The 26,439-nt window shown below is 48.7% G+C and overlaps 1 protein-coding gene and 1 long non-coding RNA gene across 3 annotated transcripts in view; one reads left to right on the top strand and one right to left on the bottom strand.

The window, feature by feature from the left end:
- The window catches only part of IQCD (IQ motif containing D), a 542,296-nt gene that overhangs the window by 344,450 nt on the left and 171,407 nt on the right, over positions 1–26,439 (top strand). The window lies entirely within an intron of this gene.
- Positions 9,247–10,432, bottom strand: LOC137485017 (uncharacterized). Its single transcript, XR_011005154.1, has 2 exons — positions 10,308–10,432; positions 9,247–9,521 (listed from the first exon to the last, which is right to left on the bottom strand). It is a non-coding gene; the product is annotated as an uncharacterized lncRNA (long non-coding RNA).

Raw genomic sequence — 26,439 nt, forward strand, 5'->3', positions numbered from 1 at the left:
GTGGGGCTGTGCTGCAGCTTGGGAATTTCAGCTGGGATGGAATGATGAGGACACAAAGGTGTATTAAAAGAGGTGTATTAAAATACTGAATACTGGATATCAGAGTCATTCCAAGGAAGGATCCCAGACAATGCTGCTGTCACAGCACTTGGAGCTGGAAGCTCCAGCACAGAGGGATGTTTATACACAATTATTTTATACACAGTGCTTTATATAGAAGGATTTTGACCATTCTATTAATGAGGCCGGTCTGGAATTATCACATCATTTGCACTATCAGGCTGTCAAAACATTAATTACAGTCCCAGAGTATTTTTAGCTCCATATGTGCTGCCTGTTCCCTTTTGCCCACAGCAGGGCCTGGAGTGTGACACCCACAGCCAAAGACTTGGGAGTTCAGTTCCTCCCTGCTTTGCTCTCCTGCTCGGAGTTCTGGGCCCTCCCCAGAGGAGTTGAAGGAATGAAAGCCCAGAAGTGATTCTGGGACCAGGAGGGGACTGCAGAGGTTTGTAAATCACAATTGTGGCAGAGCTGGCTCAGGGTGACAATTTCTCAGCCACTGGTGGCAGTGAGAGGCTCCTGTTGCAGGGATGAACTGGGAGCTGGGATCTGCCTGTGATCCCTTTGGGATCCCCACACAAGAGGGGTCTCTTCCAGGGATGAACTGGGAGCTGGGATCTGTCCATGATCCCTTTGGGATCCCCACACAAGGAGGGGTCTCCAGGCTCCTGCCACCCTCAGCTGGACAGGGACCAGAGGAGAGGGGACTGGGAGACGCTCTGGGATTGTCCCTGATGTTCCAGGCAGGAGGCAAAGGAACCTTTGCCGTGCTGTGAAATTCCTGAAGATCCTGGGTGGATCCTGTCCACCCCATCACAGGATTAAGAGCAGGGCAGAGGGTTTGAAGCAGTTCCCTGAGGCTCAGTTTAAAATCCATGGGAAAACCAGGCTCCTCTAGGCCTGACCTTGTCTGAGCTGGCTGAGACTGGGATAAATCTCCTTTGTTTTTATGTGCAGGAATCCAAGTGAGTTTTGTGTAGAGAGAGTTGTGACTTTAGTGCCGAAATGGGGACAAAACCATTCCCACCATGAGCCATTGAGACCCTTGGTCACCCTCCCTGAGCCCCCTGCGGAGGTCCTGTCTTTTGAAATTCCTGACCAAACTTGGGGTTATTTCTTGTCCATTTTTCCCCAAACTTGGACTATGTCATGTTGTGTGGGCAGTGAGAGCTGTAAGACCAATATTGGCATTGAGAATTTGAATTCTGACTTTCCAGAGCCCAGGTGCTGTGCTCCCAGCCTGGAATAAGAGCCCAGCCAGCCCCTGGTCCAAAGACCTCACTTATCCCATTCCAGGACAGATCCAACAGCAACTCCCCCCTCCCAGGGAGTGCTTTTCTAGCACATCCCTATTCCAAAGTGATGGATGAAAATGGGATCTTGCAAAAAGTCCATTTACATGCTTCATCGAGCTCCCAGCTCTGCCAAAAGTCCCCAGAGCAGTGATGTACAGCCGGGCCTGCAGACTCCACCACATCTGCTCTGAGAGGAATTAGCAGGACCTCCCCAAGCTGGGGATGATTTTCAGTGCAGCAGATACTCTCCCAGGAAATCCATCACATTTATGGACAAGTTCTTGAGACACTTCAGAGGAACTTATTACAATAAAAAAGGAAGTTCCTGGTCCTCCAACTGCACATCTCCCTCTCACTCTCACAATCCATGATGAAAAATGATGGGATCAGGTGGATGTGTATGGCTGGAAGCAGTTACAGCCTCTTCCAAGGGAAGATTATACCACAAAATTATTTTTCCCAGACTTTCCTCCTGTGTTTCAAACTAAATCCTCCCCTCTGCCTGGGAGCAAACTTGCTATAGACCAACAAATATTGAGTGGCACTGAGTTGGTTGATGCAGTAAATGTAAAATACAGGATATCTGTTAAAGATCAAATCCTGAGGGTCCTGAACATTCCAGTGCTAAAATGATGGGCTTTATCTTTGGGAGTTGCTTTCCCAAAAGCTCTCAGGCTGAGATCACCCAGTGCCCACCACAATGAGCTCACACAAACAACCTCCTAAGCCCAGGTTAGAGCAGTTATTATTGAGAGAACATTTCTCACAAAATACCTCCTCCACCCTTGACCTCTGTGTCCCTGTCTTTGGAGAAGGACACAAGGAGAATGGAGGACTTGAATTTCACAGCTCTGCTGGTGACTGGAAATCAGGGATGCTGTGGAGAAGCTGCATTTCCAGCTGGTTCCTGTTGACCCTTTCCTGTAATACAAATGCCAAGGGCTCCTCCCTCCTCCCTCCTCTCTCCTCTGCCCCCTGTCCCCTCACTGCTCTGCAGACACAAACAGGCTGTGACACTTTTCCCTGCACACTCTGCAGGGGTCACCTCCCCTTTCATCTCAGCACTTTCCAAACCCTCCTCTGCCACAACTCTCTGTGCTCTTCTCATTCCCCACCCATGTTTGAGTGCTCACTCTACCCTCACCTCGAGTCCCTGGGGGCAGTTTGAGGCAGAAGAAGGATGTAAAGGTATTAGGGAGCATTCCAGGAGGGACACAAAGGTGGGGAAGGGTGAGGCCACTTGGAATGTTCAGCTGGAGCAGAGGACACTGAGGGCAGAGCTCCCCAGGGGCTGCATCTCCTCCTGAGGGCAGCTCCCATCTCTGCTCTAGGACAGGGACAGCACCCAGGGAACAGCTGGAGCTGGGCCAGGGCAGGCTCAGGCTGGAGATCAGGAAAGGTTCTTCCCCCAGAGGGTGCTGGGCACTGCCCAGGCTCCCCAGGGAATGGGCACGGCCCCGAGGCTGCCAGAGCTCCAGGAGCCTTTGGACAGTGCTGCCAGGGATGCCCAGGGTGGGGGTGTTGGGGGTCTGGGCAGGGACAGGAGCTGGGCTGGATGATCCTGTGGGTCCCTTCCAGCTCAGGAGATTCCCTCTGCAAACTCAGCCTTGCTCAACAATTCTGTTCCAAATTCACCACTGAACACCTATTTCTTTTCTGTCTTCTCCAGTCCTTGCTGTCCATGGCTCTGCTGTCCCCTGCAATCCAGGTGGTGCCTTTTACACAACTTCATCAGAATCCTACCAGAGGGATTCCTTCCTTCCTCTTTGCATCCCAGTTTTTGACCAAGTTGTTCACTCCCTCCCCATTCTTATATAAAATTCTATATAAAAAGCAGGAAAAATGTTGTGCCTTTACACTTTGCTGGCCAAGCACAACTAAATGAACCTGAAAAAAATATTTACATTCAGGTTAATATGGAACTATTTTTAGGGGGTGTTAGTTGGGCTGGCACTGTTTTGTTCTTTCTCCCACAAAGTAAACCATTTTCTTCTTTTGTTGGTGCCATTTTTCAGGCCAACCATGAAATTTCTTCTTGAACAGAAAGGAAAAAAGGTCGACTTTCAGCTCTTCAGGGTCTCCACTGGACCTCTGGGGATTCTGCTTTCATTTTTCCCCAGTTCCTGTCAGACAGGGAGGATTTTTAGCCGCATTTCTTCCACTCCAGGTCTGTGATGCAAAATCCTCCCTCAGACACTCTCCCAGGTCTGGGTAATGATATTCATTCCAGCTGAGCAATTCAAGGAGGAGAAAATGATGGACTTAAATTGAGGTAATATTTTGCTGATCTCCGTGCCCTAAATTCCCTGTAATGACAGGAATCCATTTGAGCTGGGAGACCATGGGATCATCTTTAACAAAACTTCAGAGTGGAAGGACTGAGTTAGTCCAGAGGAAAATGGCCAGGGATAAGAGCCAGGATCCCTGTCAGCATTCTGTGAAGAATGGGAGGTGATGCTGGAAGGGGATAATGGAGGTTGGTTTGGGATGAGGCCACACAAATTCCTGGGAATGGGGCTCTCTTGTAGCAGAAGTATCCTAATGTCTCCATCCCTGGTTGGAAGATGAGGCTCCTTTCAGTAGAAAACTGCTGTTTGATGGAATTCTTGTTAAGAGTTGTTGTTCCATGGCTGGGAAGAGCAAACCTGAGGATGTCCCATATCCATGAGTGCCTGCCAGAGGGGAGATGGTTACAGGATCCTTCTGGAACTTGCAGCTCAGGGAGGAGCAGCCACCTGCGAGGACTTTTAGCAACTTCTGGGGCTGGGAAGGGACTGGTAGAGTTGACTTCAACTCCTAGAGCTGCTGAGTAGATTCAAAATCTGGCAGGATCCTGATAACATGGCATTTTCCATCAATCCCTTTGAATTTGGCAGTGCTGAGAGCAGGAGGCCCAGCCTGTTCACTGAGTGTGCAGGAGAAGGTAGAAGCTGCTAAACTATCTCCTGGTCCATGGAATGAGTGAAGCACATTCCTGGAGCAGCTCATTTCAGGTAAGTTTTGTCTTCTGCTGGCACCTTATCTCAGATTTGGGAATGGGAGCTGCACTCTGGCACAGCCACACCTGGGGGGCACTTCAGGGACACTGGAATTTGCTCCTTGGCCTGCCCAGGACCATTTCCAGTTTGATTAAGGTTCTCCTTTTATTCATGGACAGCCCAGTGACTGTAAGCTGTTCCTGTGGCACTTTTAATGCTCCTGTCCTGTAGGGGTCGGGATAGCTTGGGTTTGGACTTGCCCCAAATCGCACATTAACTAAAGAAAGAGGCAACAACCTGAGCTGGGCTCCCAGCAGAGACTTTCCCCTGCCCTGCAGCTGTCCCAGCCCAAAGCCAACCTCAGAGCTACTGTGGGACAGCTCTGCCTCTTCCAACCAATTTCCAGCCCTCCTGAACCTTAAAAAGCATCTTGGGAATGATCCCTGAATCATTCCCACTCCCACCCATGCTGGAGATTGGTTTGGGAAGTGCAAGACACCCAAACCTTCCCAGGGAGCACAGCACTGTGGATCTTTCTGAAAGATCAGGAATATGCGAACAATCCTCCCCAAAAATCATTCACTGGTGTGTTTTTCCCAGATTTCTTGAAGGGGGTTATTATTTATCCCTAAATTTGAGACTGATCCTTATTTTTAGCAGGCAGGATGTCTCCTGGGGCTCTCAAACCCAAAGCAGAACCAAAACCCCACTCAAAGCCTTTAAAAATAAGAAAGGTCTTGTGTGTTCCTGCAGGTGGAGACAATGTGGAAATATCCATGAAGAATAAACAACTCCAAGCAACTTCTCCCCGGAACTCATCCTGGACTTCTGTTTTCTTAGGGGGAGCAGATTCCCAGTAGAAAACCGGATTCAAGGGGTGATAGGAATTAACCTCTTTTGGAGAGGAAGAGCCATTCCACGTCAGGCCTGACATCAGGTCACATTCAAGTCATCACCATTGTGATTCCAAACACTGAAGCATGGCAGGAATTTGTATAAACATGAGATGTTAATATTTAAATACAAGGGGGGACCCAGTCCCAACTTTTCAGCCTGCTCCAGCCCAGCAGGGCAGGTCTGTGGGCACAGCTCTCCCAACCCCATGTCCAACGGTCCCTTACTATCCCAATCCCACTCCAACATTCCTAACTATCCATTTGTAAAGACAATGAGGCCATTTGCATGGCTATGAATATTAAACAGCCACTTTGCACCTGGGTTTGCACATTTGGGGCCGGATTTTTAGCCCTCAGCCACCAAGTTGGAGTCTCCTGTTTGGTTTTTGTTGGGAAAATGGATCAGTTTGGGAAAACTCCTGTAGAGTGACCTCTCTTCTCCCTGTTTTTTCCCACTGCACTGCAGGAAAAACTGTGGCTGGTCCATGGCAAATGTCACCAGATGGCACTCTTACATTGATTCTTCCCCATCCTTAATTGTTGTTGTTGTTGTTTATTTGGGTTTTATGAGCAAATGTTCAGGATGGAAGAGCCACACTCCGGAGTGGAATTCAGCCAGCTGTGTTGGTTCACAGGGATTTGTTCTGGGTGGTGGAAAATGTGGGAAATTTGGATGTTCTCCAGGATCTGCCCATGGTTTTGGGGTGGAATTCCTGGGAGAAATGGCCCTACAGGCCCCAGAATTTCAGTGTGTAGGTTTCTCTGCTCACTGGTGGCACTCAGTATATAAAAACAAAATTCCATTTCTGATCGGTCCCTGAAATTTGGTGTCACTTTAGGGACGTGACACAGGTGACAAAACAGGCCAATTATATTAGAAAGGGATATAAAATTGTCCCTAAACCTCACCCAGTGTTACAAAAAAAAAAAAAGGACTGGAAGTGCAATTTTCCATCCTACTATATATAAATATGAATTTTGGGTCATAATGAAGGTTTTCTCCTTAGTGGGACAATGACTAAATGCTAAATATCAAATTCGCATGATGGCTCTTCACCCAAGAAAGTTTTGTGTGATTTTTCTTGTCTCAGAGGAGAAGAGTTGGACAGGGATGTGATTCATCTCAGGAATATGCCAGGAGAACCTCCAAAATATATTTAAAAAATTGCTTTGAAATAAAATAAAAGGTGAAACAATAGATCAAAAACCATTAGTGATAAGATTCAGCAGAACATTCCCAACATGGTGCGAGGAGTTAAAAATGAATGCCCACAGGAGAAGGTAAATCTCACTGTTTGTTTTCTCTCATTGCTCCAAGCAAGAAAATCCATACTCTGGGATAGTGATTCCATAAAATATGGGACCCCTTCACTGTGGAGAAACACCTGAAATTGAGAAAAAAACAACAATAATTTTGTTTTAGTGCGGCATAATTTATTATGCTAAAATTGCGATGTAGTTTCCATGGGAGGAGCAGCTCTGGGGCTTCTCAGACTGTAGGGAAGAAATCCTCTTGGCATGGAAAAAATTATTTTTCCTTTCCAGACCTTTTACTATTGTTGTTTGTTCCTCACAGTAGGGCTGGAGTCACATCTGGCTCTGAGCACCAAACACTGGGACCTGCTTATTCCTGAATACTAAAACCTTCCTCAGTGGACATTCTTGTTTAGCTTCACATTTCCTGTTGAAATCCAGGAGCTCAAAATGCCCCCAAATTCCAATTATGCAGCCTGTTAGTGCCATTATTATTAATTTATGATGCTCTTGTTGCCACACAAATGTCCCAACAGCTCCTGTGCATCTTGCCCTCCCCAGGGAATGCTGGAGCCTCACAGATCCAGCCTTGACCTTCCAGAAGGCTGGAAAAACCCAGGGAGGTTGGAGGAATCGCAGTGATCCAAAGCCTAAGGAAAACGCCTTGCCCAGAGTGATTCCAGAGCTGAGCCTGGCTCATTAGGAGCAGGACGGAGCTGATGTGATTGCAGCAGACAGACGACCTTGGGTGGATTTTCCCATCCCCTAAGGAAAGACTTTGCCCGGGAGTGGTTTGGGAGCAGCCCAGGATTTAGCAGGAGCTGTAAAGGAGCAGCTGCTGCCATAAAGCTGCAGCTTTACAGCTCCAGGCAGGCCGGGAACGCTGCTGGGATCTGCTCAGGAGGGCGGGAGGACTCCAGGGGCAAGGAGAGATTTGGTGATCCTAGTGGGAGGCAGGTCCCACAGTAAGGAATGCCCCAGGGATTCAGGGAAATGGTGCTGTGCCCACAGTCCTGGACCCTCAGGGGTTTGGATTCAGCTCCTCAGGAGCAGAATTCCTCATATCCATTCCCATGCTGGGGGCTTCTGAGCCCTGCCAGGATCACAGGGGCAGAGGTGTGAGCTGGGGACATCCCAGTGTGGGAACAGGGAGAGATCTTGGGATCAAACCTCCCTCCTCCTCTTCCTTTTTTTCCTTCTCTTCCTTCTTCCTTCTCCTTCTCCTCCTCCTTCCTTTTCCTTCTCCTCCTTCTTCCTTTTCCTTCTCCTCCTCCTCCTCGTTTTCCTTCTTCTCCTCTTCCTCCTCCCCCTGCCTGCTCCAGAGGAGCCTGGTGCAGTCCAGTGACCTTCCCAGTTGGGAGTGTGGGAGCTGCAGGATGCACCTGGCTGCTCCTGGAGTCCCCAAACCGTTCAGGTTAGAAAAGCCTTCCAAAATCATCAAACCTAAAAGTGCCCAGGCCACCACTGTCCCATGCCCCAAGTGCCACATCTCCATGGCTTTGGTAACTCCGCCAGTGCCCTGGGCAGCTGTGCCAGTGCCTGACCACCCTTCCCATGGATTCACCCTAAAAAACCTGATATCCAATATCCGCTTTTCCCTCTTTTTGGCTGCATTTGGTGCATTTTCCTTGACTAAAGCACCCCAAACACTGAGCTCTTGCTCTGCTGTCAGGCTGGACAAGTGCTTGGAAGAAAAGCCTTCCCAGCTTATTATGGATTCAGACATCTCTTCATCTGGAGTTGCCTGAGGTCCTGGAAATAATCGTGTCTTTCAGGAAGAACATCATTCTGAGGTGAATAAAAATCACTCAGCACTTTAATGAGACCATTACATTTCACTGCGCCTTTCCCTCTTCCACAAGGTCTTCCAGGAGGAGAAATGGCTCACATCCACCTGCTCGTGGAAACATGTCCATGAGTCAGGGATTTATCTCACTGAGAATTCTCCCCCGCCTCCCCAAATTCTGCATCTTCACCCCCACCCTGAGTGAGCTTCACCCCTGGTTCCCTGAGTGAGCTTTGAGCCTCTCCTTTTCCTGGACCCCACTCCCGGGACAGCCCTCTCTGAGGAAGTTTTGGGCTCTGAAAGATTGTGGAGCAAGAATCCCAACAAACCTCACTCTCCCTGAGAAAATGAAATAATTAAAATTCTGGAAAAAATGAATTCCTATTAAAAAAAATAATTTAAGCTACACTTCCAAAGAGGGAGCCTGGAGCAGCTCTTCCCAGGGGGATGCCCCACAGAAGGACCTGCTGGAAATGTCCCAGCCAGGAATGTGCCTGGAGGGAGGAGGAGGATGGAGCTTGAAGCCCCAGTTAACCCTTTGCAGACCACAGTTTATTTCCAAGTGATTCCTGATAATCAGATTATTTTCCATGCAGAAACATAATCCTATTACCTCTAATTATGCCTCAATGTGCAAAGCTAAACAAATCCCATCTTTTTGTTCTCCATGCCCTCCAAGAAAGTGATTATATTCCATCTCGAGTCGTTATCCATAAGTATATCTTTTAATCATTTCTGCATTCAGCCCCTCCAGACCTCAATTATTTCTGCTCTCTCTTCATGTCTTGCAATGATTTTGCTGCTACAAACTCCTACAACTCCTTCTCTGTGTCTTACAGACCCTAAAGAGATACCCAGGGGTCCTGAAATATTTTTCAGGTACAGTTTATGAGCAATATTTTAATTTTTTCATGTGTCCAAATAGAAATTTCATTGGAAAAGTGGAAGATTGTAATAAGAAGCAGCAAAGCTCAATGTGATAATTATTGGCAGAATTATTTTTGTTGTTCTTATCAGCATTTTGTCTCTGCAATTTGCATATTTGCTGGGTCTTGATTAGAAAAGTCCCATTTTTCTGCTAAAGGCTTTGGCAGGAGCCAATAATTTCAAGGTTCCTCACAGAACAGAGCTCCTCAGGGAATAGAGAAAGGAAGGGAAGGAGCAGTCCCGAGCCATTTTTCCTTGGGAGGATGATGGAGATGATTCCCTGGTGTAGGACACAGGAGCTGCCCTTTAGCTGAAGATTTCAGCTCTGCTGATACAGAGATGGGGAAATTCTGCTGAGCTGGGAGGCACTAAATCACAGATTCATAAAATTCCAGGCTGGATTGGGCTGGAAGGGATCTTAAATCCCATCTCATTCCACAGGCAGGGACACTTTCCACTACCCCAGGCTGCTCCAATCCCCGTCCAACATGGCCCTGGACACTCCCAGGGATTGAGAGTCCCCTTCCATGGCTCTGCCACTCTCTGAGTGCCACTCTCTGTGTGCCACTCTCTGTGTCCAAGGGGACAGTTCTGGAGCAGAACAGTGACAGAAGGGCTCCCAAAGCCACTAAAGCTGGGAGTGAGTACACAGAACACAAGGCTGCAGGAAGAGATGTTTGCCTATTTTTTGGTGAGAATTCCCAGGATTTCACATTTCAGAACAGAAAACTTTTTTTTTTTTTTTTTTTTTTTTTTTTTTTTTTTTTTTTTTTTTTTTTTTTTTACCACAAATTGTCTCCAGAATCTCTTTGAGTCCCTGCACAGTGTTTATGTCACCCCCTAAAGGACATGCATTGTGAAGTGCTGGCATGGCTGGGTGTCCCTGCCACCTCTGCACCTGCCAGGTGTGGCATCATTGCCACGATGCCACCAGGAGCAGCTGGAGGTCATTTTCCATGGCATTTCCCAGGGATGTGACATGTCAGGGTCAACACCTGCCCAGGGTGAGAGCAGAAGCAGGGCACAGGCTGAGGGACTCGGCTGCTTCAGGTGTGCTCAGCAGACAAAACTATGAAGAAATACCTGGGAGCTTTCCTCTCTTCCCAGAGACAATTCCCTGGTGACAGGGAGTTATCCCAGTAAAGCGAAAGGAGGGGAAAATCTCTCCTCATTGGATCTCTGGGCTTGGATCTGCCAATCCAGGGGGAACCAAGTCTGTCACAGGGGAGGGCTGAGGGTCAGAGCAACTTCTGCCCTCATCAGCTCCACAGCCTCTGGAATTCTCCTGAGCTCCTCTTCCCAGTGCCAGGAACCCTTTGACACCACCTCCACAGCATCTGGAATTCTCCTGGGCTTCACCTCTCAGTGCCAGGAACCCTTTGGCATCACCTCCACAGCCCAAACGTGGGATTTCTGAGTGGAATTTCCAAGGACTTCACTTGCACAGGGTTGCAGCAGGTTGCACCCCAGAGCTGTGTTTGCTGCCCAGCAGAAGCACCTGAATTCCAGCATGATTTTTCCCTTCCCCCAGAAGAACTGTCTGGAAGTAGAGAAATGCAGGTCCTGCACAGGCTGGGGGGACCTGCTGGAGCATCTCTGTGAGGAAGGACCAGGGGACAGCGAGGTGTCCCTGAGCCACGAGAGTGACCTGGGGCCCAATGGGATCCTGGGGGCATCAGGAAGAGCATTCCCAGCAGGTCAGGGGTGATCTGCCCCTGTGCCCAGCCCTGGGGACACCTCTGGGTGCTGTGCCCAGCTCTGGATCCTCAGCACAGCAGGGACAGGAGCTCCTGGAGCTGAGCAGGGGCCTGGAGCACCTCGGTGCCCAGGAAAGGCTGAGGGAGCTGGGGCTGCTCAGCCTGGAGAGGAGCCCCAGTGAGAGGGGCCTCAGCCCTGCCTGTCCCTGGCTGTCCCTGTGTGTCCCAGTCTGTCCCTGTCTGTCTGTCCCAGTCTGTCCCAGTCTGTCCCTGTTTGTCTGTCCCAGTCTGTCCCTGGGTGTTCCTGTCTGTCCCAGTCTGTCCCAGTCTGTCCCAGTCTGTCCCAGTCTGTCCCTGTCTGTCTGTCCCAGTCTGTCCCAGTCTGTCCCAGTCTGTCCCAGTCTGTCTGTCCCAGTCTGTCCCAGTCTGTCCCAGTCTGTCCCAGTCTGTCCCTGTGTGCAGAGGGCAGAGCAGGCCCAGGCTCTGCTCCAGGCCCAGCGATGGCCCCAGAGCCCCGGGCAGGGCCTGAGCCCAGGAGCTGCCCCTGCCCAGGAGGCAGAACTCCTGCCCTGGGCAGTGCCAGCCCTGAGCAGAGCCCAGAGAGGCTGTGGGGTCTCCTCGTGGGGACATTGCAGAGCTGTGAGCACACCCTGCAGTGCCCTGAGCTCTGGGATGGCCCTGCTGGAGCACGGAGGTGCCCCCAGGGACCCTCTGGGCTCCCTCCAGCCTGAGCCATCCGGGGGGATCCCTGTTCCCATTGCAGGAGCGCAGCAGAGCCTGTGCTGACCCTGCAGCCATCCCTAACCTCTGTGCTGCATTCCCTCACCTCCTGCAAGGAGAGAACAGCTGTGTTTTCCTGCCATCTCTTGGGGCCCTTCCATACCTCACCAAATATCGTTGCAGAGAGACACATTACTGTGTTTACAGCGCTCTGTTTACAGGAGATGCTCTCGATTTAGGGGTTTTATTATGATATTTTATTTTTATGGCTCTCCGCATGATCTGTTTGTTTGCATTAACTTCAGCTGAAGGTTTCACAATCTGATTATGGGGAGCAGGGCTTGGGAAGAACTTATAAAACACTCAGAGTGCACCTGCACTGCTGAGCACCGGCTGGGTTTGCTCCTTGATCCTCAACTTCTCCTATCCCAGGGCTTTTTCTGGAGGTGAAGGATTCTGATGGATCTTTGGCCAGGAAAAGGGATGGAAAGGTAACACCTGAAGGACTTTGAGGACTTGTTCTTTAACTTTCAAGGTCCTTCCTGACCCAGGACCTGCCTGTCCATGGGTTTAACAGGTCCATGGGTTGGTCCAGCCCTGGACAGTCATGGAGAGCAGGGGTTGATGGGGGTGGGAAATGACTCTGCCTGACTGTGAGGGACAGAGATGTCCCTGTGTGTTTCTGACGCCCTGCCCCATGGTCCTGTCTTTGTGTTGGACATAACATTAAGGTTCACAGGGTTCTTTCTTTTCAATGGATCCATGGAATGGATTCATGTCACCTATTTTTCTTGAAAGAGTAGAATTTAATGTCTAAAGCAGATTCTGGTCCAGAAAGTGCAGCTGCTGGTTCAATTTTGGGTTCCACAATATGGGACAGATCTAAAGCTATTGGACAGCACTCAGAGGAGGCTGTGAAGGTGGTGAAGGGTCTTGAGGGTAATCTGAGGCTGAGGGCACTTGGAATGTTCAGCTGGAGCAGAGGACACTGAGGGCAGAGCTCCCCAGGGGCTGCAGCTCCTCCTGAGGGCAGCTCCCATCTCTGCTCTGGGACAGGGACAGCACCCAGGGAATGGCTGGAGCTGGGCCAGGGCAGGCTCAGGCTGGAGATCAGGAAAGGTTCTTCCCCCAGAGGGTGCTGGGCACTGCCCAGGCTCCCCAGGGAATGGGCCCAGCCCCGAGGCTGCCAGAGCTCCAGGAGCCTTTGGACAGCGCTGCCAGGGATGCCCAGGGTGGGGTTGTTGGGGGTCTGGGCAGGGCCAGGAGCTGGGCTGGATGATCCTGTGTGTTCCAGCTCAGGAGATTCCACGATTCCTTGACTCCATCCCCAGCTGCTGATGGAGGTATCCCAGGTGATTATGATGCCTACTTGTCCTTCTTTTGTCCCTCCAACTGTTTGTGTAGGGAAAGAAGGTTCTGGAGTGGATGACTTCAGGCCAGGTTGTGTCCCCATCACCTCAGTGCCACCCCCTGCCCTGATCTGTGGCAGGAAGGACCTGGCAGAGAGCAAACATTTGCATCTTTCCTGAGTGCATCACATTTACCTCCAGCAACTTTTCTTTGAATAATTGGATCCAAGCAGAGAAATAGTTCAATAATTCTCTTTTACCCTCATGCCAGCAACTGGCAAATTGCAGGAAAGATGAGCCTGGAGCCAGATGTTGGCCAGGAAATAAATTTGCCCTTGAGCAAAGGGACTTCCAGCCATTATGTTCCACTCTGAACATGCATCAGAGCAATGCAGGAATTAAAGTCAGGAGGGCTTTTTCTGGCAATTTCTTCTGAAAAAATCAAGGGAGGGGTTGACTGAGATCTCAGCTATCCCAGGGCTTTTTTATTCCAAATCACAAGACTTGCAAATTTCCACATGAACCTGGGGAATGAGCTGTCCCGGGGCCAACTGATTTTGGGTTTCAGCCTCCATCTACTGGGGAATTTCAAAGGAATGGAGATGCCTAAAAAAGCAGGTCTAGGATGGGGTTTCCATAAGCTCAGAAGCCTCTGTAACCCAGAAAAGTGCCTGGCAGAGTTTGATGGGAACAGAACTTCCTGAGGGATGATAGAGGAGGTTTTTTACCATTTTCAGAGCTGCAGGAGCTCGTGGTAGAGCAGCTGTTCTGCACTCCGGGAAATATTTGTCCCCAGACATCACACTTTTCTCTCCAAGAAGACCCAAAGTGGAAGCTGTGATTCTTTTGGGTAAATAGAGCTCTCCAAAGGCATCTGGTTCTGCTGGTCAGGGGAGGGGATTGTCCTGCTCTGCTCTGGGCTGGGGTGGCCTCACCTCCAGTCCTGGGGGCAGCTTTGGATGCCCCAATATCAGGAAGATCTAAAGGTGTGGGAAAGCATCCAAAAGAGGGACACAGGGATGGGGAAGAGTTTGGACAAGCAATGGGAGAAGCAGCTGAGGACACTTGGAATGTTCAGCTGGAGCAGAGGACACTGAGGGCAGAGCTCCCCAGGGGCTGCATCTCCTCCTGAGGGCAGCTCCCATCTCTGCTCTGGGACAGGGACAGAACCCAGGGAATGGCTGGAGCTGGGCCAGGGCAGGTCAGGCTGGAGATCAGGAAAGGTTCTTCCCCCAGAGGGTGCTGGGCACTGCCCAGGCTCCCCAGGGAATGGGCCCAGCCCCGAGGCTGCCAGAGCTCCAGGAGCCTTTGGACAGCGCTGCCAGGGATGCCCAGGGTGGGGTTGTTGGGGGTCTGGGCAGAGACAGGAGCTGGGCTGGATGACCCTTCCAGCTCAGGGTATTCCATCATTTCATGATTCCAAGGTAAAGGGCTACGGCTCTGTGCTCTTCCCAGGACATTCCATCCCTGCTTTCCTGCAGTTGACACCCATCTTGGATTTGGGACAGTGCAGGGAATCTGCTGAGCACAGGAATATCTTGGATTGTCCCTCTTCAGTCCTCAGACTTCCTGATGTGGTTGTGCCATGAGGAAATCTGCATCTCATGCAAAATGGGGGAACATTGGGGATGGAGAGGTTAAACACCATCAACCAGAGGAGCTCTGGGAATCTCCATCCTTAGAATATGACAACATCGACTGGGCAAGACCCTGAGCAACCCCAAATGACTTTGAAAATTACCCTGCCTTGAGTGAGGGTCAGATCAGGAAACCTCCAGAGGTCCCTTCCCAGAGGAAGGAATTATCCTCTTTTATGAAAAGCACCAAGCAGAATCCAGCCAGGTGTCCTGCTCCAGCAGCAGAGGCAGAAATCTGACTGCAATTTTCATAGGAATGTCAACCTGCTTGTGTGGAACTGGGGAAAAGGACCCTCAAAAGCACCAGGAAAAGGGAGCAGGCAGCACAGAAGTGCTGCCAGAGCACGAAGAAGCTGATCAAGGCAGCCAGCTTCGAAAATCAGCCCTTCCCTGTTCCCCACAGGGCAGATGGAGCATCCCTGTACTTAACCCTGCACATCCCTCTGAACCTCTGTGCTGCAAGTGCTGCCTCCATCCTCATTTTCCTTTTAATTGTTTCAATCCCTGCTAATTGCAGGGACAGCTGCTTCCAGCAGAGGATGAACAGGCAGGTTCCAAAGGCAGCCTGCTTGGTGCCAGCAGCAGCTGCTGGACAAACAACAGATTCCAGCTTCATCCCCTGGGTGTTTCCATTGGAGAAATGTCATTCCCTGCTCACCAAGCACTGGAAGCTCTTGCCAAATCAGTTATTTGATCCTGGGTCAGGCTTAAATATGAACTTCTCCAACAGCTCCAAAAGCCTGTCCCACCTGATTTATGACATCCCTTTCTCCCTTAGAAGAGAGGAACTCAGTCAAGGCTTGAGTATCCTGTCCAAATCTATGAACAGAGGCAGGGCCAACTCCCAGATTTTCCTTTCTTCATTATCAGAGACTACTAAAGCAAGAAAAAAAACTTTTTGTAAAAAAAGAAAAAATCTGAAAAATATTTTTGAGGCAAAACACGCTCCAAATTGTGTATTTTTAAAATAAGCCTTTTTTTTTATCCCACCTTGCTGTCTTATGCCAAAACCACAATTTTTGCCTACACAGGCCTTATTTTATGCAGAAAATAGGATTTTCCCCAATTTTGTGCAGAACTCGTGGTGAGATTGATGTAGAATTCCAGTGGCAGATGTGATGAGCACAGCAATGAGCTCTGGTTTGAGCGCTGCAGAATGGAAACAGAGTCAGCATTCCACAGTGCTTGGCTGGAATGTTCTGTTGCACTCATGAGGAAGTGAGAGCAGGTGGATCCACAGCAGCCTGTGCATCCCATGGAATGCTGAGTATGGAATAATTCTGCTGATTTTGGGGTGTCTCTCCTTAGGGTGTGCACCATGATGAGTTGTGGGTGCTTCTGGGGGTGTCGGGGTGGGTTCAGAGTCCAGCCCTGGGGATTTTGGGCTTCTCCAGGGCAGAATCAGTAGCTGGGAAGTATCAATAAGAACATTACCAGTAAAATCAGGTAATTTTTAATAGATGCTTGCAGAAAGCCACCTGAAACTACAGAGGGTCTGATAAAATGGCTTCAAGAGACCCTCAGACTGCTGCCAGTCTCATTTCAGTCACTTTTACACATCCAGGGATGGGGACTCCAACCCTGCCCTGTGCCAGGGCCTCAGCACCCTCTCCATGCAGAAATGTTATCAAAATCCACCCTGACCCTCCCCTGATCCAGCCTGAGGCCGTTCCCTCTCCTCCTGTCCCTGTTCCCTGGGAGCACAGCCCGACCCCCCGGGCTGTCCCCTCCTGTCAGGAGTTGTGCAGAGCCACAAGGTCCCCCCTGAGCCTCCTTTTCTCCAGGCTGAGCCCCTTTCCAGCTCCCTCAGCCTCTCCTGGGGCTCCAGCCCCTTCCCAGCTCTGTTCCCTTCCCTGGACACACTCCAGCCCCACCATGTGGGTCCTGGGGTTAGTGGTGGACCTGGCAGTGCTGGACTGGATGACCTTAAAAGTGTTTCCCAGCCTTAAGGGCTCTGTTATTCCCTGATCCAGAGCTCCAGTAGTGGCTCTGGACAAGCTGCAGAAGGAGCTGTCACCGTGTCACCACACCAATGGTCCCAGGTGGTTACTGGGCCTCAAAAATGACAACAACCTTCAAAATCCCTTTCCATTCCCCTTGAGCATCCTGATTTTCCTGGGTTTCCTTGTCTGAAACATTCTCCCTGCTACGGCTGGGGGTCTCTGCTCTGGATGGGGGGGGGGGGGGGGGGGGGGGGGGCTGTAGAAGGAGCTCTGTCCTTTTTTTCCTGAGGATTTGGCCAAAATTGGCACCCCACAGTTGTGTTTGGTATGATGGGATTGCATCCCATGGATATGCAGCTGGAAATGCCCTCCTCCTGCTCTCTGGAACCCTTCACACAGCCAGGACTGGGGGTTTGCAGCCCTCCTGCTCTGGGATTGCTGCTGAGTCTCCCTGATATCTGGGAAATGAGGGACAGATCAAAGACCCCCAAAAATAACAAAACCTTGGCATCGAAATGTGGCTTCTTCTACAGCTGTGCTATTTGGAACAACTTTTCCTTAATTTTTGTGGCCTTTTTAAAGGTGGGGAGGAGAAGAAGGAGGAGGAGAAAGGGGCTGAGCATTATTAGAAAGCTTTTTAATCCACAGTCAGAACTAGTACCAGTCCTAGGCCGTGATGAGACAGTTCTGGCCAGTTCCTCAGGGCAGGAGTGCCTTTGACTAGCTCTGCACCTTGTCACACCCAAATCACACATTTTTAGTGTTAAATGTGAAGACTTATGGCCTTATCTCCAGCAGTTCTCTTGAATATTGCTTAAAACCATCCCCTATCCTAAAAAACCCAACCCAAACTAAAAAAAAACCCGAACAAACCCAATTAAAACTAAAGGGTTTATTAACTTCCCTTCCTAAACAACAGGGGAGATTCATTGGGATGGTCTTAGTCTGGTTATGGTGCCTCATTTACTTAAACCAGGTTTAAGGTAGAACAACTGTCTTCATTCACTTAAACCTGGCCTAAGACAGAGCTTTGCAAACCCTTCAGACATAAAACACTCCTGGCTCTGCACAGGTCACTGATTATCAGGCTGATTTAAATTTAAGAATCAAAATATTCCAGCCAGTAAAAAGGAAAGCCCCCACTCCTCTCCTGGAGCTCCTCCCAGTCCTGAGTATCCAGAAATAAACCACACCCAGCAGGGATTATAATTAGAAAGGAGCTTTACAAGGAAAAGAGGGAAAATTGCTCTGTCAGCCTCAGGTCTGTTTTGGCCTTTCCTCCAGAATGTGCTTTGTCAGGAATGCTGCACTGGGATGCTGATGGCTGTGGAGACTAATTCTGGAATGTTTCCCCAGGATCCTGCTGAAATGGGGGATTTCAGTGTTATCTGTAAGAGGAAAAAGAGCTTCCATTGCCTGGGAATTGTCCTGCAGTGGGGAAACCTGGAGACCCTCGACTGGATTTTCTGGATGAGGCAGGAACGTTCCTCCTCTGGGGGCACATCCAACAGGAACTTTCCCAAAGTTCCAGCTACAACCAGGAAAATCTCCACTCCCCATCTCCTCCTCTGACAGGAGAGTGAAAAACTTTCTTTGTTTTCTGCCTGGCTGGAGCATTTCTCGAGGAAGCTCTGGAGTCATCAGCTGGGGCAGAGGTGGATATTCCATGCTGCAAGTGGCATTCCCATGGATGTTATTCCAGCACGGGCTCCAGAATCCCTGATGGACACCAGGCACTACAGACATTCTCTGGCCAGATTTTTTTCCCACTTTGCAGATGTTTTGTGGCTGGAAATTTCCTTTTCAATGTCTCAGATATCTGGGAAAATTCCCTGCTGATGCTGCAGTGGCCACTGAACCCTGGCAGCAATGCTTTGAACACTTGTCTGGACACTTCACTGGATTTGTTATCCAAAATCCCTGGATTTTTTATCCAAAATATCCCTCTTTGCTGCTGCTGCTGCCATGGCTCTCTGTGTTTACAATGTTTTGTTCCCTCTGGTCATTAATATTTCACTTAATGAAGACAATCCCTGTCTTTACACCTAGTTGTAACTCCAGGGTTGTGTTGGGAGGCTGTGATTGCTTTTCCAACCCACCAGGAGTGTCTGTGTTGGTTTATGGATTATATATCCGGGTGCATTTCTCCATATTTTCATTCCTGTGCCTATTTCATTCTTGGAGCTCGGCTCCTTCCTCCAGCTCTCCAAGAACATCTTTAATTCCCAAGGGTGGTGCTTAATGAAAGATTTTGCAGCTTAATTTAGTGACAACAGTATTTGTCTTAAGGTTTGGGAGGGAGTGAGATCAAATCCAGGAGGAGTTCCCCTTTTATTAAAAAATAACTCTGGGTTCTTATTCTCTGCATGTCAAAGGGATCCCAACAGGAGCACTTCATTATCTTTATCTACTCCTCCACTATTCTTAGCATTATTTAAACAGCTCCTGTTTGAGAGGCAAAACTTCAACTGCAGCAGGTGCCTGAGCTCCCAGCTCTGATTTTCAGGAGATGATGAAAGCTGCATCCTGGAATGAGCAGCCCTGGAATTTTTCTGCCAGTGGGTTTCACTTTGTGTGAATCAGCTCCCCATGGGTGCAGTGGGAGCTGTGGGGTTTTTCACCCCCTGCTCTTCACTGAGGATACACAGAGGAGTATCCCAGGAGGAAAACATTCAGCTACCAAAAGCTTTGGGTTTCTCTGGAAGGGAATACAGGAGTGCTGGGGGGGATCCTTTCTGTCCAACCAGTCCTGGACTGGACATTCCCAAGTCCAAGCAGGGAAGTTTTCACCTCCTGCTGCTGTGGGAGAGGGATTTTCCAGCCAATTCTGTGTTTTGCCTCCTTCCCAGGTTTTCCTTGTGCAATTCCAGGCTTGCAAACCCTCCAAAGGAGGACAACACAAACCACAGGGGCTCACTGATGGGGCACTATTGAGTTACAAACACATTTAGCTGGGCTGGGAATTAATTATGGATGAGGAATGTGGTGTCATTGTCACCAAAACATGGAAAACCAGAAATTCTCCAACAAAATCTTCTGAAATGTTCAGAGAATCAGGCACAACTTTATTCTGGCTGGGATTTGCAATAGAAATTATTCCATCCACAGGTGCCTGGGTTTTGCAGTGAAAATCATCCCATCACACCTGGTACCTTACCAGATTTTTCATGGATTTACACAGAAAAAACCCAAATAAATTGTTGTTCATTGGTCCAAAATTGCACAATTTTTAATATTTGATCTCCTATCGGTTATTGATCCCTCTTGATTACTGATTCCTCTTCCTCTGATGCTAATTTGGTCCCCATTCTGTGGGTCTCTTATTGATCTTTTCCCAGTCCATGTGTCCCAGACCACCCCAGGAGTGATGCTTGTTAAGGTTTTTTTACCTCCTCTGCATCTTCTGGCTCTGGGAATTTTCTTTTTGTCGATTGAAGCCCATCAGGCCTCACCCAGCAAAACTCAACCCTCGATAAAAGAGTCTTCTAAAGATAAAATTTCATTTCCCTTCCCCCTGGGCAGAGGCAAACAAAGCCCTGACTAAAGTTAGTTTAAAAGGTTTTAAAAGTTGTATCATTTCCAACTTGATGAGAGAGAGGGGAGATGTCCTTGTAGCTCCCACACCAGCATTCCCACATTCCTGCTGTGGCCCCAGCACATCCAAGGGCTGCTCCAGGAGCTGCTCCCACCCCCCAGTGCCAGTGGTGGTGACACACTTGCAGAGCAAGAATGAGAATTAATCCCCGGGTCAGCCAAGGGGGATGAGTTCAACTTCTGGAGTGCTCTCAGCTGAAGCTCTCAGGGTCTACCACAAATCCCTGTATTTTTCCAGTGAAAGCAGGAATTTTTGTGAAGTTTCCATCACCAGCTGTGGGAAATTCAGGATTCTTGGACAACTAACTAATATGATTAGGTAGAAGCTGTTTATTGTTGACATTATGTACTTATTTATACGTTTTAACTTTACTGCACATGCTGATCACACATTTCTTATTGGTGTTTTTGTTTTGTTTACGTGCTTTGCATGCACTTCTCAGAATATGTGATTGGTTACAGTTCAGGTGGTTCACAGCTCTGTTATCTCCTTCTTGCGGTCTTGGAATTTGGTTTCTCAGCTTCTTCTTTCTTATTTTAGCACAGTTTATGTCTTAGTAACCTTGATGAATTCTAGAAAATTCTGATGAGAACAGAACAGCCCTGAGAAAATTCTGGTAAGAACAATGATGAGTGGAATGGCTGGTGCACCCTGCACCCTGAGTTGCTCAGACACATTGCTACAACCAGCGCTGGTGGTGGGAAAGGAGCTTTGCCTCCCCACACCGCAAGGAAGGTTTGAAAGGATTATTGAGCTGGAGGAAGGAGGGGTGGGTTGGGAGGGACCAGGGAAATCAATGAGTCATGAAGGATTTCAGAGCCAGCAGATGAGTCTGGGCTGGCTCCAGCACCCCAGAGTGAGGAGAATTCCTCTTCTGAATGTGTTCCTGGAGATTTCCAGTGCAAACCTGGACTGAAACACAGTGGGGAGAGGGGTTAACTCATTGATTTATTGGAATTACTTATCCAAGCCCACAAGACTGGGACAGAGCGAGGGTTGAAGAATTATTTCTTGATGAAATAACTCTTGTTTTGCAAGGTATTGGTCATGATTTTCAGCCCCAACTCAGCTTCTTCTCCTGTCCTGACTTTAAGGTGCATAAATTCCCCAGTTTTTTCTGGGGGTTCAGACTTTATGTGTGCAGGAATATTTTGTGATCAGCCCCTCCTCAGTCCCTTCCCTGCAGATTTCCTGTAGCTCTTTGCAAGGTAGGGCAAAACCAACTGTTTTGCACCAACTGCTTCCAGCTCGTGGCTCTGTCCAAACGTCAAGAAACAGAAAGATTTTTCTCCTGACACCTACAGAAAGACTTAAAAATTGAAGTGTTCTCATTGAAGGAAGAAGCAGCTTTTGGATCCCTGAAATGCTGTCACTTCATCTTCCCAAACCCAAGAAAGAACAGGAAAAAATTTGCCTCCTAATTAAATACAGTCACAATTTTTGTAGCTTCTTTCTATAAGAAAGATACAGTTAAAATTGTCCCCTTCAGTTATTTTTTTCTGTTGCCTCCCTTCCACTGATGACAACTTCCTTTGCTCAAATAGCCTTGATGCCTTGGGAAGCTTTTGCAGTGGAGCTGGAGGGTTAATTCCCCCTAAATTTAAATCTGTTCTGATATAAAATGTAATCTCCTGCCATCAGCAGCTCCCAGAAATGCTGCTTCGCTAAACTGCCCCGTTTCCAAGCTGTGCTTTGATTTACAGTTTATCCATTCACCGCTCCTTTTGCATTGCTAGTAAAGGCTTTTATTAAGGATGACAGGAATGTTTTATCCACCATCATAAACAGGGTTTTATTAAAAAGAAAAAAAACCCAAAAGGAGTTGGAATGATAAAAATGCAGGTTCCCAGTCCTCTTTTCATAACTTATTGAGGGAGACTTTCCAGCTGAATCAGCTGCTGAGTTGTCGTGTTTTTCTCTGGGAGGATGCAAATTTAAGGGATTCGGGGTTGTAACTGTGATACTTGCAGGCTCTGGGGTACCCACAATTACTGCCTGAGGGCTCAGGATTTCAGGATAGAAATAAGGACTTTACGGCATTCATCCTGCTGGGAAAGCAGGAGTCCTGCCTGGCACCCCAGCCTTCTTCGGGATGCGCCACATTTATGCTTCCAGTTGTTCTCTCTCTCAAAAAAGTTGATATTTCATATTTTTAATCTCTCCAGTGAATTTGATCTTTCAAGACTGACATTAATTAAGTGAGGTCTTGCAGCAAAGAGGTCCTGAGATTTTCCAGAAGTCATTCAAGAAGCAAAAGGACAGAAAATTATGGCACATTACAGGACCAATCCCTACCAGGGACACTCCCACATCCTGCTGAGCTTTTTCCAGTATTCCCTGCATCAATCAGAGAATTCCAGGATGGTTTAAGTGGGAAGGGACCTTAAAACTCATCCAGTCTCATCCCTGCCATGGGCAGGGACACCTTCTACTATCCCAGGGTGCTCCAAGTCCCATCCAAACTGGTGCTGGACACTGCCAAGGATGGAGTCTCCACGTTCCCCTGCTCCACCACCTTCATAGCAAAGAATTTCTTCCTAAAATCTAAATCTGCCTTCCTTCAGTTTAAGGCCATGGAGTACTGGTGCAGAGATTTTCCAGGACTCTTTCGGATGTGCCACAGGGAATATTTGGATGTGCCTCCAAAGAACTGTGCTCAGACTGGCTCTTCACTGGATGGGATTGCTGCTGTTCTTTCAACCTTACATTTTAATGCTCTTAAATGTAATGCTTTTAAAATTCCCTGCTGCCCCTCAGTGTCCTTGGCTGGCTCATTGAAATCTGCTGCAAATCCAAAAAATGCTCAGGAGACTGTAGAATCTGAGGGAGCTGCTCACCACGGAGTCTTGGAATCAGCAAGGTGGAGAAAGACCGTGAAGATCAGCGAGCCCAACTGTCCTAATATTCACCACTGGCCCCTGTCCCCAGGTGCCACATCCACAGGTTTCTGGGACACTTTCAGGGATGGGGACTCCAGCACTGCCATGGCAGCTGTGCCAGTGCCTGACCATCCTTTCCAGGAAATATTTTCTCAATATCCAACCTGAACCTCCCCTGGCCCAGCCTGAGGCAGTTCCCTCTCCTCCTGTCCCTGTTCCCTGGGAGCACAGCCCGACCCCCCGGCTGTCCCCTCCTGTCAGGAGTTGTGCAGAGCCACAAGGTCCCTCCTGAGCCTACTTTTCTCCAGGCTGAGCCCCTTTCCAGCTCCCTCAGCCTCTCCTGGGGCTCCAGCCCCTTCCCAGCTCCGTTCCCTTCCCTGGACACGCTCCAGCCCCTGCAGGTCTCTCTGTCAGGAGGGTCCCAGCGCTGCCCCAGCACTGGAGGTGCCCCAGCAGTGCCAGCTCAGGGGCTGTTCACTCCTGGTGGCATTCACACATCATCTCAACACCCCAGGAGCCTCCCCAAATCCATCCTCTGCAATGCCAGCACCAACCCACCCTCAGGAGAGAGCAATTCCCAAAACAACTCTACCCATTGGAAAGGAGGGATCAAGGAGGAGTTTGTGACTCCAGGTGCTCGGACTGGATCCCACCAGAGGCTTCAGCACATCTAACCCATCTGTCAAAGCACCACTTTGGGAATCTTCCCATTGTGCTGTCTTTTGCACACTGATCCAGCCCAGAAAATCCCTGGATCCACTGAGGACATCAATGTGTGGTGGCTCCTCTCCTCCCCAGGACATTCCCAGGCTCCTGCAGACCCTGCAAGTCTCCAGGGAAGAGAAACAAAACAATGTTTGGGAGATGAATTCGTCAGCACGAGAGGACGGTGATGTTTATTGACATCAATGGAATAAATAAACAAGACAATAAATTTGGAATTGCTGCTGGAATTACTCGCTAGTGCTGGATATTGAATTTTACCTGTTTTTATTGTTTGTGGAATGGGCTGCTGGTTTATGCACCATCATTTTTTTGATATACTGATTCTGGATGATTTGATTGTATATCCTGGGAAAGAAAGAGGGGGGAAAATATCCCTGCCAAGCCTGAAATGTGCAGATGAACCAAACCAAGGTCCCAGAGATAAAAATGGAATTATTCCATCCCCGTGTACAAAGTGACCTGGCTCATCCTGGGTAACGATGTAAGAGGAAATGTTCCAGGAGCTTCCAAGGCACAACTTTCCTCCCAAATTTCTGAGTACACAAAGTTAAGAACTGGGAAATAAAATTGTTCTAAATCCTGTGGGCTTTTGCTCTCTGACACAAGCCCCTCGTGTGATGGGAGGAGTGGTCCAGGATGGTCCAGTCTGGAGATTCATCCCAATAGATTTGATTTTGCATAACCAAGACTTGCTCAATTCCTGCCCAGAGATCTGGTTTTTTCCTGGAAATTTTGAAATATTCTTTAGTTTTACCCCATTTTGATTTTTCCCTGCCTTAAAATCCCTGGGATTTTGCAGCTGTTTTGCCTGAGTTCTTAGGGAATTAACCTGCTTTGGCTTAGTGTCCGTATTCCCTTGTATCCAAGGAGTTTATGGGGAGTATTGTGACTGTTTGCTCCTGGGTACCTCTTATTCTTCCTAAATTTTTGACTGAAAGTACCAACCAGAGGCACAGGTCCCTGTGGGACCCAGGCAGCCAAACCTGATTCCCTTAAAATCCATATAAAAGGGCTTAAAATTCATGTCAAAGCAGCATGGGAAGGCTTTCCCTTTTCCTCAGGAACACCCTCTGTTCCATGGCTGGGACTGGCACTGACTTCCTTGGGCCTCCCACCAAAGCTGACCCTGCCCAGGCACCTCCCAGGATTCAACCCCCAGGACATGGCAGGGAGGGACAGCAGGCCCTGGAGTCCAGGAATGGGGAATTTTGAGATGGGCACTGCTGAACTGCCCCAATCCTACAATATTCTCATCTAAAAGGAGAACAAGGAGACATTTGGTCCCAAATCAATCTGTGCCAGGGAGGCTGTGACCCCTAGCTGGGCTTCTTGTCCCAAGGAGAAGGAATTAACTCTGGGATTGTCCCTTCCCAGCCAGAACAGGACACTCCTCTGCTTTCAGTGAGGCCCAAAAAGAATTTTAAAAAATCCAGTGTTCAATGGTCAGCCACCAGCTGGACCCTGAGGTTTGCCTTTAATCATCTCCTGGTTCTTCCTGCTTTTCCTAAATACAGTTTTTCCCTCAAGTCAACTTCTGCTTTTTCCTGATTTTCCCAAATGCAGGATTCCCAGCACAAGAGCTGATCCCACAAGGCTGTGATAGCCCTGGATTCTCCTTGGAGAGCTCCACGGCTCCTGTGACTCTGTTCAACCCCTTGTGGGGAAATGTATCCAGGAATTTAATATTATTTGGAAAGCTGATCCCCAGAATGTATTTCTTCCCCCGCACTGCAGTGACATTGGCATTCCTGAGCACAGGAATTCCCTGCCAAGTGCTGTCCCACTGCTCCGGCAGATTTGAAACTCTTCAACTTTATGGTTTCCTTTTTATTTCTTTCTCCCTGAATCTCCCCTCCCTCTTCCCTGGCATCTGCAAAGAAGCTGGAGAGCTCCAGTTCCCAGAGGAGTCTCCAGAGCTGGAGCAACTTCTCCCCTATAACAAGTGTCAGTCAGGAGCTGGATCCCCCAGCCAGGGGTAGGATCTGATTGCCCAAGTTTTCATCGTGGATTGTGTTCAAGCCCCTTGATTAAAATCCTGCCTCACCCAGTGGATCTGAGCATTCTCTATTTCCAAAGTGACCTCAGCTTGTGTTTGAATCAAAGCAGCATTAAAAGGAGCCTTTTTGGTGTTTTTGGTCTTCTGGCTTGAAGGAGAATTTAGGAATTTTGGGAGTTTCCATTTCAAGACTATGGAAGAGTGAAAGTCCCAGCAAGCCTGGATATTATTGACAAAAGCTGAGAAATAACATCCTCAAAGGCCACAAATCTCCCTGTGAGGAGAGAGAATGATCACTACTGTTAATCCTACCTGGGTATGGCTGTGCTGATCGTGGCTGTAAGAACACGTTTAGAAGAGAAATTAATTAATGAAGAGAAATTAATTAAATCAGGTGTCCAGGACTATTTAGCAGTGACTATTTCTGGTGGCCAGGTGAGTGTCCCTGCCACCACAGGCTCCCTGTCCCTGCACACTTTGGGGTTATTAACCCTCTTTGGGTAATTGGCTTCTGCTGTGTGGTTGAATCCAAGCAGCTGGCACGCCATCTTTTTAAGAAAGGAGTTGTTAATGAGCTTAATTGTCTCCCTGCACCCACAGAGTGATTATCCTGCTTCGAGATAAGGGAGGGGAGGACTCAGCACTTCTGAGAGTTCCCCAACCTCATCAAAAGCCTGAGCTGGGCTTTTTAATGAGCTTCT

Source organism: Anomalospiza imberbis, chromosome 18 (assembly GCF_031753505.1).
Source record: "Anomalospiza imberbis isolate Cuckoo-Finch-1a 21T00152 chromosome 18, ASM3175350v1, whole genome shotgun sequence".
Classification (NCBI taxonomy): Eukaryota; Metazoa; Chordata; class Aves; order Passeriformes; family Viduidae; genus Anomalospiza; species Anomalospiza imberbis.